The sequence below is a fragment of the Citrus sinensis genome, chromosome 6, assembly GCF_022201045.2.
Source record: "Citrus sinensis cultivar Valencia sweet orange chromosome 6, DVS_A1.0, whole genome shotgun sequence".
Classification (NCBI taxonomy): Eukaryota; Viridiplantae; Streptophyta; class Magnoliopsida; order Sapindales; family Rutaceae; genus Citrus; species Citrus sinensis.
In genome coordinates this window covers 8,320,936-8,333,395 of record NC_068561.1, presented here as the reverse complement: position 1 = coordinate 8,333,395, position 12,460 = coordinate 8,320,936, and positions in this window count along the sequence as shown.

Genomic DNA, 12,460 nt, shown 5'->3' with positions numbered 1-12,460 from the left:
GAACATCCTTTTCTAAAACATGTTTTGCAGCTTTGCAATCAATTCTAAGTAAAAATTTTTGATTTAATAAATCACTTTGAAATTTGGAAATGCATAGAACAATGGAAAGAATTTCTTTTTTAATAGTAGAATAGTTTTTCTGACATTCATTCCAATGGACAGAAACATATTGTACTATTTGTTCTTTATCATTTTCTTTTTGTTTTAATATTCCTCCATAACCTAAATCTAATGCATCAGTTTCAACTATTTTAGGTAATGCAGGATTAGCAAGATATAAACACGGAATACTTTTAACAGAATTCTTTATGAGTTTAACAGTCCTAGTATGCTCAACAGGATTCTTTTTTAATCTATCATGCAAATGTTTAGACATCCTATTGATATTTGGACAAAAATCAAGTACATAATTTAAACTTCCTAGAAACCTCTGTAATTGAGTCTTATCTAGGATTTTGTCTGGGAAGTTGTCTGCGAAGACAAGGGAGTGCTCAATAGGAGTAATGGTTCCTTTGAAAATATTGTGACCTAGGAACCTGATCTTTGTTTGGAACAAAGAGACTTTGGAACTAGAGATTGATAAGCCAGCTTTTTTGGTAGCAAAGTAAAAAGTCTTTAAATGTTTAAAATGTTGGTCGATGGTTTGAGAAAAAATTAAAACATCATCTATGTAAACAATGCAAAATTCAAAATAAGGGTTATAAATATCATTCATAATTCTTTGAAATTCTGAAGGTGCATTTTTCAAACCAAATGGCATAACAGTCCATTCATACTATCCCAATGGAACAGTAAAAGCGGTTTTATAACGGTCTTTAGGATGGATTTGAATTTGCCAAAAACCCGACTTCATGTCAAATTTTGAAAATATGAAAGCAGAATGCAGTTTTTGAAGCAAATCCTTTTTATTAGGTATTGGGTATCTAATCCATTTTAATGCTTTATTAAGGGGTTTATAATTTATAACTAATCTAGGTGTTCCCCTTTCAATCTCGGAATTCTTATTAACATAGAACGCGGCGCAAGACCAAGGAGACCGAGATTTAACAATAAGTCCTTTGGACTCCAAGTCACTTATTTCAGTTTTACAGTGTTGTTCCAATTCCATGTTCATCTGGATTGGACGGGCTTTAGTGGGAATTTGTCTTTCATCAAAAGAATTTTCATAAGGTAAATCTACCAAGTGTTGTTTTCTATTCCAAAAAGCAGATGGTAGATCAGCACAGATTTCTTTTTCAATGAGTGCTTTGAAATCAGAGATTTTCTTTTGTATGAAATCATTTTGTAATTGGCTTTCAATTCTTTTTAAACTTAAATCCTTTTGTAAAAACATTAAATCACTTTGTCTTGATCTGAGAAGATTATTGATTTGATTATGATAAACAGAACAAGCTTTAACAATATTCAAATTCCTTATTTTTGGCTTTTCAATAAATGGGAAAACAAATTTTTTGTTTTTTGCTTTGAAAGATATACCATCGTAATTGACAGTATAGGGAGTAATAAGATTTATAAAAGGGGTTCCTAAAATGACAGCAGGGGGTGGTATCACGATACCACTGGTATCAGAGCCACACTTCAAGTTGAGGTGGTATCATTAGTAATTTGAATAATCTTATTTGATCTCCTAGAAGAAGATTCATCAGCCATGGAAACAAACACATCTTCAACTTCTACATCCTCTTCATCTCATATTTCTCTTTCTTCTACTCTCTCTCTTCCCAAATCATGCTCTAAACACAACCTCCAAAATTGAGAATCTTGTTGAATATTCTTATATTCCAGAATCTACTCAAATCAATGAGTCCTAGTTTCCCATCATGAGTCCTTACAATCTCTACAAACAGAAAACTTCTTTCACTAGAAGTATTCGGACCCTCATCTCCACTAAAAGACCACTCCCAAAAGAGTATATCCAATCTTCTAGACTGGACCAGTGTGCTCTACAAGCCTCACAGAGTGAACAATATGTCACTATGGAAATACCTTCAGATCTCGTCGCCAATTGGAAACGAGAAGGCTACACACACCTCCATCTTGGTGGTGTACGATTAATTCTCACTCTTCATGGTCGAAAAGGCTTACCTGTTACAGCTAGAATTGCTCTCCTAGACACCAGGTTCAAGGAGTACCAACACACTGTTGTAGGCACCGTTCTGACAACCCTTCATGCTGGCAGTGTCTTATTAACCTTTTACCCTAATTTCAACCTCTCTCTTGAGGATCCCAACCTTCCAACAACCCTTAAAGTCCAGATCCAGCTCCAAGGAGCAGAACAAACACCCACATCAAAGATTGCAACCCTCCATCATCAAATAGTCTATCGATTACAGAATCATGCCCTAGATCTTCCTACACCATACACAACTTCTGATGCTTTGATGATCTTGGCAGACATAGACACAATTCCAACCATTATCCAAATCCCCAAACAAATCCAGAAACAAGAATTGCTCAAGCTCATGCCTCTTGAATGGCTAACCAACTATGAGCATTTTCACCAAAATTCGGAACCAGTACAAACCACAGAAGCCACGTTTAATAGACGACCAAATGGTCAAGTCAAACTATCTTTTCAAACTCCTGACACCGAGCCGGTTTCAAACAGTCCACAGCTTTCCTATACTGCTATGATCACAGCAGTTCAAACTGGTCAAGAAAAGAAACTTCCTATTCATGGTTTTTCCTCCGAAGGGTATCCAGTATATCCTGACAAAATCAATGGTCATTTTCTATGGGATGTTCCTGAAGCCCATATGTGCAACCCGGATTGTCCTTGCCTGGATGATACGGATATTGACAAAGAATTGAAAATTATGCGGAGAAAGAAAAAGAAAAAGAAAAAATCTTCTTATCCACCATCATCTTGCAAATCTTTTCCTCCACATCCTCCACCAGATCCCAAACCTCCTGTCCATCCAATCAGATCTTGCCTTATGTTTTCAAGTCACTCCTATGAAGAATCCTTTCCTCCACTTGAAAAACAGACAGACACACAAACTCGTGTCACCTCAAAACCTTTTGTTCAATCTCTAATTACAGCCTCTAGGCAACCTGAAGAACCAAAACAGTATGAAGCTGTTTTGAATTGGCAAACCAAAAATGCCAATGCTCAAAATCATACTCTCCAACAACTCGGTAAGAAAATTGACCGTGTTGCCACTCAAGTCTCCCAGACTGAAACTAAAGTTGATTCGATCAGCAGTCGTTTAGATCAGATGTATATACATCTCCAAGACCGGATCTCTGAGCTAGATGCTGATCTCAGACGGATGATCAACAATCATATCTGGGGTCCAGAGTTTAATAAAAAAGAAGCTGAGATCAGAAAACTCAAAGCTGAATTGTCCAGGATTGATGCTGAAAAGACTCGACCTTACACCCGTATCTCTTCCGTTCTTTGAAACTTATTCACCTTTCTACACACCATCCCGCCCTCAACAACCTGTTTATAATCAGTTTTTTGGTTTCTCCCACCTTCAACCGACTCCTCAACCATCTTCACCCAAAAAGGCACGATCTAAAGTCAAAATCTTTGAACCACGTCCCAAGGCCACTTCCTCTTCCTCTACATCTACAATCCCTCCAGAAGAATCACCACAAGACCGTCCCGAGCCTCTTAAAAAAGATAAAGGCCCAATGGATCAGTATCATTATCATACTGTCCAGACCCAATCTTCAGATTCCTCCGACTCTTCTGAGCCTGAAACATACAATTCATGTTCGTCCTCCTCTTATGACTCATTAAATGCCTCCACTGACTCCGAGTCTGAATATGCTGACATTACAGGCATATTAATGGCCACTGAAACTGCAAATCCAAGTGCCTCTACTTCAACACCCATTGTTGATGACAATCCTCCTGACCAATCATCTCAAACAGAACCCATACCACCACTAGTTGATGAACACTCAACAAAACCATCTTCAGCATCTTGGTTTACATTTGATGACATTCCCCGTCATAAATGGGCTGCTAGACTTCAAGAATTTGCTGCTTGGATTGATCTCCAAGGTACCAAGCCTAATGCTCAACCTCAAGCCGTTCTTCGTGAATTCATGGCCTGCTCCACGGGTTCTTTACGAGACTGGCTAGAAAGCTTAGGAGAATATAGACAGCTCCAATTCATGGAATCTCCGATTAGTACAGCCCTCATTCTTATTCATGAGCAATTCATCGGTGAAAAAACTGCTTCCACTAAAGCAGACAGAAAAGAATACCATCAGATGAAATGTTGTTCTCTTAAAAGACATCTTCTGGATGCTCATTACAAAAGAATGAGTATTCTATTTTACAAGCTAAATGGGTTCAATGAGCCATCTCTTAAACATGTCTTCATTGCCTCTCTTCCCCTTGAGTTACAACCCGATCTTCAAAGAAAACTCACAGCCACAAATCGGGGCATAGCTGATATCTCTCTGGGAAAGATTTTTCAAATGGCCATGCTATCTCTTGATAAGATCTGTGAACAAAAAGAATTCTTCAAAGATCTCATGGAAGACAAGAAACCCTTCTCTGAAGCTTGTAAAAAACCTTATCTCAAAATTGAGTGTAAGGATGAAAAGAAATGTGTTTGTCCAACCATAAAGAAACGACATTTTCGGAAACACTTCCACAGAAAGTCATCCTCCAAAAAACCTTTTCGGTATTTCAAAAAGAAAGATGTCTCTCAGTACCGGAAGAAAAAATCCAACCGTTGTTTCATTTGCAAGAAATGCGGTCACTTTGCCCGCAATTGTCCCCACAAACCAGCCAAAGCTGTTCGTCTTATACAACATCTTCAACATTCTTCTTTGCTATCTGAGAATGACGATGTCGAATCAAATTTTTCAGAACAGTCCACACAAGATGATCAGACTGCCTTTCTAATTGCAGAATCTTCAGATTTTGAAGATATTTCTGTCATCTCTACAGTTCAAACTATTAACCATGTTTCCACTATTCCAAGGCCTTCTCTCAAGATGTCCATCCTTCCTTCCAAATTCCATAAACCTATTCCTGTTATTGGGTTCATTGACACTGGTGCGGATACCAGTATGATTGATCCTTCTGTTCTTCCATCAGACAGTTAGGAACCTCATTCTAAACTTTTCAGAGCAGTTAATGGTGAGACCTTTGAAACAACTTTAATTACCAAAAAACCCATTGGTATTCAATTCTTTCCGAATTGTATAATTTGGAAAAAGATTGTAGCCTCCAAACTTCTAGATAAAGATTTACTCATCGGTTTTGACATTCTTCATCTGGTTAAAAACCTATTCCTCACCAGTTCTGGAGTTCGCTACAAACAGATGTTCTTACCCTATATAGATACCCTCCGTCTGTATGCCCTTTCAGAGACACCATCTCCATACAGTCATATCTCACAAACTTTCTTAGAGTTATGTCCAGAAAACCATTCACAGTTCCACCATCCTTCACCTCTTTGGAAAAATGAACAATTCTTCATACATCTTCCCTTCAAACTCAATGAAGACATAAACCCCACAAAAGCATCACACCCGGGTATGTCTCCTTCAGATCTCTTGCTTGCTAAGCAAGAATGTTCTCAGTTACTCCAATAAGGTCTTATTGAGTCTACTGATTCAGATTGGGCTTGTCAAGCCTTTTATGTTGAAAAACGATCTGAATTAGTTCGTGGGAAAAAGAGATTAGTAATTGATTACCAGCCACTCAATTCTTTTCTTAAAGATGATAAATTTCCCCTTCCAAAAATCCAGACCCTGTTTGTCCATGGCTTGTATCTTCTCTAAGTTTGATTTAAAAGCTGGTTTTTGGCAACTTGGTATTTCACCAGTTGACCATCACAAAACTGCCTTCTGCATCCCTGATGCCCATTACCAATGGACGGTTATGCCTTTTGGTCTCAAAGTCGCTCCCTCTTTATTTCAAAAAGCCATGACAAAAATCTTTAGTCCTATTCTCCATCATGAATTGGTCTACATTGACGATATCTTGTTATTTTCTTCTGACCATGAGAGCCACCAGAAGCTCCTTTTGGATTTCTTTCACATTGTGCAGGCACATGGCATCATGCTTTCCGAAAAGAAAAGCAGCATAGGAAAGGAATCAATTGACTTTCTTGGCATGGTGATTAAAGACGGCCAGTATCAGCCTGGTCCCCATATTGCAATCGAATTACTCAAGTTTCCGGACACACATCTCAATAGAAAGCAAATACAACAATTCCTCGGGATTGTTAATTATGTCTGTGATTTTATCCCAAAGGTTGCAATCCACACCAGCCAGCTGTCCCGCATGCTCAAGAAACAGTGCCCTCCATGGGGCCCTGCTCAGACAGAAGCTGTCAAACAGCTAAAAGTGATAGCACAAGCACCTCCTCCACTTCGAATTCCCACAAGTGGACAACGCATCCTCCAGACTGATGCCAACGATGATTATTGGAGTGCCATTCTCCTTGAAGACATCAATGGCGTGCGTCATTTCTGTGCACATGCAAGCGGACAGTTCAAAGACTCTGAAAAGAACTACCATGTGATCTACAAAGAGATTTTGGCAGTCAAATATGGAATTAAGAAATTTGAATTCCATCTCATCAGCCACAAATTCCTTATCAACATGGATAACTCTTCTTTTCCCCGCATCTTTGACTTCAAGAATAAATTGCTACCTGACAAGCAATTACTCAGCCTCAAAACCTGGTTTGCTAAGTATGATTTCACTGTTCAACACATAAAAGGCAACCAAAACCTCATTCCAGACTTCCTCACCCGTCCAGCTATAAATAAACCCGCACTCATTTCCTCAATTCAAACCATTCCAGTTATAGCCATGAATCGCCAACTTCCTTTCAAAGCTCTCAACCAAAGAAATTTCCCCATGAACATCTCTTTCCAATCGGCTTACCAACTTCAAGATTTTGCAAAGAAATTCCTTTACAGGTTTTTTCTTTAATGTTCAGACCAAAAACCCTGACCGCTTTCCTAATCTTTGCATGGAGCACCTGTTTCTCACAGGCCTCACTCTGTCCTCTTTGTCCATCTCTGAAGATGAGCTTTGGTATATGTGGTGTCTCACCACCTTGTATGCTACAAAGCTAGTTTTTCCCATCAAACCAGTCCTGACTCACCTTACCACTCCAGAGTTCTCACCAGACCTTCTCTAGACTCTCTTTGAATGGTATTCCCCCCTCACTTGGTGGCGCCAGCAACTCCAACATTTGTCTACCTTTCATGGATTAGACAAAATGTCAGCACAAGAAGCTAACATGTGGACTACAACCTTCATTTTCCACAGGCCTTATTTTCAGCATCCAGAAACACGGGACTACTGGACACAGGACATGGCACATGAATGGAGAACTTACCCTCATCCTTATACCTTCATCCATGATACATCGGTCACCTCCGTTCTCAAAGCCTATCTCATTAAACTTAACAATGTTCCTCCACCTGCCACAGATATTCACCACACCTCCATTGGACCATCACACACCCTTGAAATAATTTCAAAAACACAAGGCTGTACTCCAGGTTCAAGTTCAAGTCCTCACGGAATCCTTGTCATGGAACAACGTCCTAACTATACTAATGTCTTATTCCAAGATGCTTAGGACCCATGGGAAGACTTTCAGTCCCTTCTCCATACTGACACTCTCCGTTATATTGTCACAAACCCAGACTCTCCTGCTCCATCTACCTCACAGCACATGTCTGAAGTTGATGAAGAAAAGTATTAGCAAGCTGAGGCGTATCTCGACTAGAGACAGAGGCGTCGGCACAAGCGCCAATATGAAAAAGACACAGGCAATGTGTCACCATCTCATTATCCCTCCACTCCATGACAACGCCTTATCTTTGTCGCACGAGTTTTGATAGCACAACCCATGTGACTCCCGTTTGTCTTTTACTTTACTTTTGTTAAAGTCCTTGTCGGCATGCTTTACTTTTGTTAAAGTCCTTGTCGGCATGCTTTACTTTTGCTAAAGTCCTTGTCGGTGTGTTTTACTTTTGTTAAAGTCCTTGTAAGTATGCTTTCCCTTTTGTCAAAGTCCTTATCGGCATGTTTTGCTGTCAAAAAAGGTGTGCTATGTGATATGATCATTCGAGAGGTCCTGTTCTCAATGATCGTCTATATAAGGCACCTTTGGTCTCAGTTGTAAGGGAGCCAATCTGAAAAATAAAAGCTTAAGTTTTATACATTATGTTTCCCTAAACCTCTCTCTCTCTTCTAGGAATCGAAGAAATTATTCGAATTAAAAATGATACGCTCACCTCAAAATTTCTAAACTGAGTATGCTCTGCACTTGCCTCAAGCCTGAGGGTCCCGTGCATCAGAAAGGTCCTGTTTATCCTCCAAAACTGATTTTTCTAAAATGAAAGTGTTTTCTCACAACGTTCACCCGAAAGGTCCTGTTCTCTCAATGAAAGATATACCATCGTAATTGACAGTATATGGAGTAATAAGATTTAGAATTTACTTTAAGTTTTAAATTGTTGGCGGCAGAAAGCCTTTCTTTTGTTTTCTCATGAAATCTTTTGGGGACAATGTCTTCCCTTATGCAAGCAGAAGGATTTAATAAATTCACTAGTAAGGAACTAGTGAAATTTTTCAAATTAAATAATAGGATCGAAGTTTTTTTTTAGGAATCCTTACCTTCGATCCAATAAATGGGAAAACTGAAAAACAGTCAATTTAACACAACAGAAAAATTCTGTAAGCAGAAGTTCATGAGAATTTTCATAAGGTAAATCTACCAAGTGTTGTTTTCTATTCCAAAAAGCAGATGGTAGATCAGCACAGATTTCTTTTTCCTTCTGGTATCAGAGCCAAGGGAAGGATAGTGTAATATTATTTAGAGATTTCGTGTTCAAAGATCTGTGTTTTATTTTGAAGTTTTGTTGTGTAGTGAATTTTTACTGGTAGTAAGTCCCGTTTTAGGATAAGGATTTCCGTTTAGGGCTGTAAAACCATAGCTGTAACCATTCTGACAAGACCAAAAATAGACCATAGGTTTTTACCCATGGACCCTCTACTATCTAGAACATCGTCCTTTTCTAGCTCTTCTTTCGGGAAGACTAGTGATTCAAAGCATGTTGTGAGTTCAGAAGAATTCATTATTGAGAACTTTGATAAAGCAATTGATTGTTGGAAACTTCCAAAGATTTCCAAAGAAAAGATTTACAAAACAAAAAAGCTTATGCATCCTTTGCAGACTGGGATCCAGTTGTATTCTTTCTCTTCTCTCCCCAATCCTTCAGAGCACCATTTCTAGGATCCAGATCTGGTACTGTGTATGCACCCTGGCCTTTAGATGTATGTTTGTTGCTAGGCTTGCATAAAGAACCTAATAAATATTTGGTAAATAAAGTTGGTATATCGGCTAGAAACTAGAACGTGCGGGATATTGATCTGTTCTAAGTCAGATCTGGTTCCAAAGGCAGACCTGGCTCTGCATCGATCTAGATACAACGCCACGTACCTTTATTAAAACCTGACCAACCGCGTTCCAAAGCAAATCTGTTTAATCTTTAAAGCTGGTAATTTATTTTTAAAAAAATTTGACAAAGCCGACCTAATCCAAGCATTGCTTAATTTGATTTCTTAATATTGGACTTCCGACGAAAGCACATCCATCCTTCGATCCTATTTCCTTCTGGTATCAAAGCTTGATTTTTTAAACCATGGGATTTAATTTCCGCAATTTATTTTAAAGCATTTAAATTTTATGCATCCTTTGCAGACTGATCTGTATCAGATCTGCCATACAACTACTACGTTCCTCTAAGGCAACGAGACCAGATCTCAATCCTTAGTTGTATTCTTTCTCTTCTCTCCCCAATCCTTCAGAGCACAATTTCTGGGATCCAGATCTAGTACTGTGTATGCACCCTGGCCTTTAGATGTATGTTTGTTGCTAGGCTTGCATAAAGAACCTAATAAATATTTGATAAATAAAGTTGGTATATCGGCTGGAAACTAGAACGTGCGGGATATTGATATGTTCTAAGTCAGATCTGGTTCCAAAGGCAGACCTGGCTCTGCATCGATCTAGATACAACGCCACGTACCTTTATTAAAACCTGACCAACCGTGTTCCAAAGCAAATCTGTTTAATCTTATCTAGGATTTTGTCTGGGAAGTTGTCTGCGAAGACAAGGGAGCGCTCAATAGGAGTAATGGTTCCTTTGAAAATATTGTGACCTAGGAACCTGATCTTTGTTTGGAACAAAGATACTTTGGAACTAGAGATTGCTAAGCCAGCTTTTTTGGTAGCAAAGTAAAGTCTTTAAATGTTTAAAATGTTGGTCGATGGTTTGAGAAAAAATTAAAACATCATCTATGTAAACAATGCAAAATTCAGAATAAGGGTTATAAATATCATTCATAATTCTTTGAAATTCTGAAGGTGCATTTTTCAAACCAAATGGCATAACAGTCCATTCATACTGTCCGAATGGAACAGTAAAAGCGGTTTTATAACGGTCTTTAGGATGGATTTGAATTTGCCAAAAACCCGACTTCATGTTAAATTTTGAAAATATGAAAGCAGAATGCAATTTTTGAAGCAAATCATTTTTATTAGGTATTGGGTATCTAATCCATTTTAATACTTTGTTAAAAAGGGCCCTTTTTGAGCAGTCTATTGCAAATTTAACCCTTCGATCCTATTGTCACTCTCCCTTATGAAAATTCTCATGAACTATTCTTCTTTATCAAATTTAACTGAAAAATAGTCAGTTAAATTCTCATGAACTTCAGTCTTTATTTTGAAGTTTTGTTGTGTGGTGAATTTTTACTGGTAGTAAGTCCCGTTTTAGGATAAGGATTTCCGTTTAGGGCTGTAAAACCATACCTGTAGCCATTCTGACAAGACCAAAAATAGACCATAGGTTTTTACCCATGGACCCTCTACTCTGTAGAACATCGTCCTTTTCTAGCTTTTCTTCCGGGAAGACTAGTGATTCAAAGCATGTTGTGAGTTCAGAAGAATTCATTATTGAGAACTTTGATAAAGCAATTGATTGTTGAGAACTTCCAAAGATTTCCAAAGAAAAGATTTACAAAACAAAAAAGCTTAATTTTTTAAAAAATGATTATGTGATAAAGACTGAAGAACGTGATATAACTCTTTCTGAGCCATTTGAAACAATTCATTTGTTTTCAGAGAAGTCTTTAAAGAAATTAAAAGAAAAGAATTTTAATTATGTTCATATAGGACTTATCCAGGTTGGCATAAAACCCCTAACCAAAGAAGGCTTAGATACTTCTATCCTCGCTGTCCTTAGAGATGGTCGATTCATCTCTTTTGATGATTCTTTACTAAGTAGTATTGAATCGAGTCTCTGTAAAGGCCCCATATCTTTCGATTGTTATCCAAACATAACAATTTCTCTTAAAGATAAAAACATTTTGAAAAGTATGATTTTACAAATCAAAACACATAATTATAATATGATTAAGGGATCAGTTCCTGTCGCCTTGATTTTTAAAATTTCTTATAAAGCTATGATTTCTGCTTTCAGTACGCAACATAAATTTCAGTCAAAAAGAGATGAGACTCTTCTCTTGCAGACTGATTTGTCGAAAGCCAACACAGTCATTCCAAAACCAATCCAATGGAAAGATGTCCACCTTCCAGAGGAATGGATTCTTGAAGGAGCCGCTCCACCAGCGATTCCAAAACAACTTAAGCCTAATACAGAGTTACAAAATGTGACTCAATATTCTGATGGTAAAGTCAAACTGTCTTTCAGGAGATCTACTTCATCCAGATTTTCTGATAAAGAGTCGTGCTCAAGCATTCATTCATTAGAAAGGAAATTTACAAAAATCCCTTCTGTCATAAATTTCCCTTACCAACCAGTGAAGAGTCAACCTAGGTTTTCTACCTCAGATATACCTAGTTCTTCCATACGTTCTGTTGAATATGCCACTAGTGTTCCACACCCAATCTATACTAGTAGTCAACATGAACAAAGATAGGAGGAGAAGGAACCTTCTCCTCCAACTTCTCCAATATTTTTTGCTGTTACCAAAAATGTTATTAATGTCATTAAAAAGGACTTTAAATTAGACAAAAATCTTCTTCATAATGATTTTTATTCAGAAAATAATAAAGAAAAAAGAACTTGGTTTTTTAAACATTTTCTAAATCAAAGAAAAGAAATCCAACAAGTTTATTATGAATTTGTAAACCTACATCAAGTTCATATATTGTTTTTTGATTGGTTCGAAATATATTCTTCTGAGAACAACATTTCATATCCTTTTAAAGAGTCAAACCCTATTACTATTAGCAAGAAAATTTCTGAGTGGAAACTTTCTGATAGCGATAGGACCATAGAATCTGAGCATCCACCTCTTCGGAGTTTAACCGTCGATCACGGTGAACCTCCTGTTCAGATTAGACCCTCACCTTACAAAATCCCAAAGCCAAATGATACTGATGCGAATTTAAGTAGTATTATTCAACAGAATAATTTCTGTAATACTAAC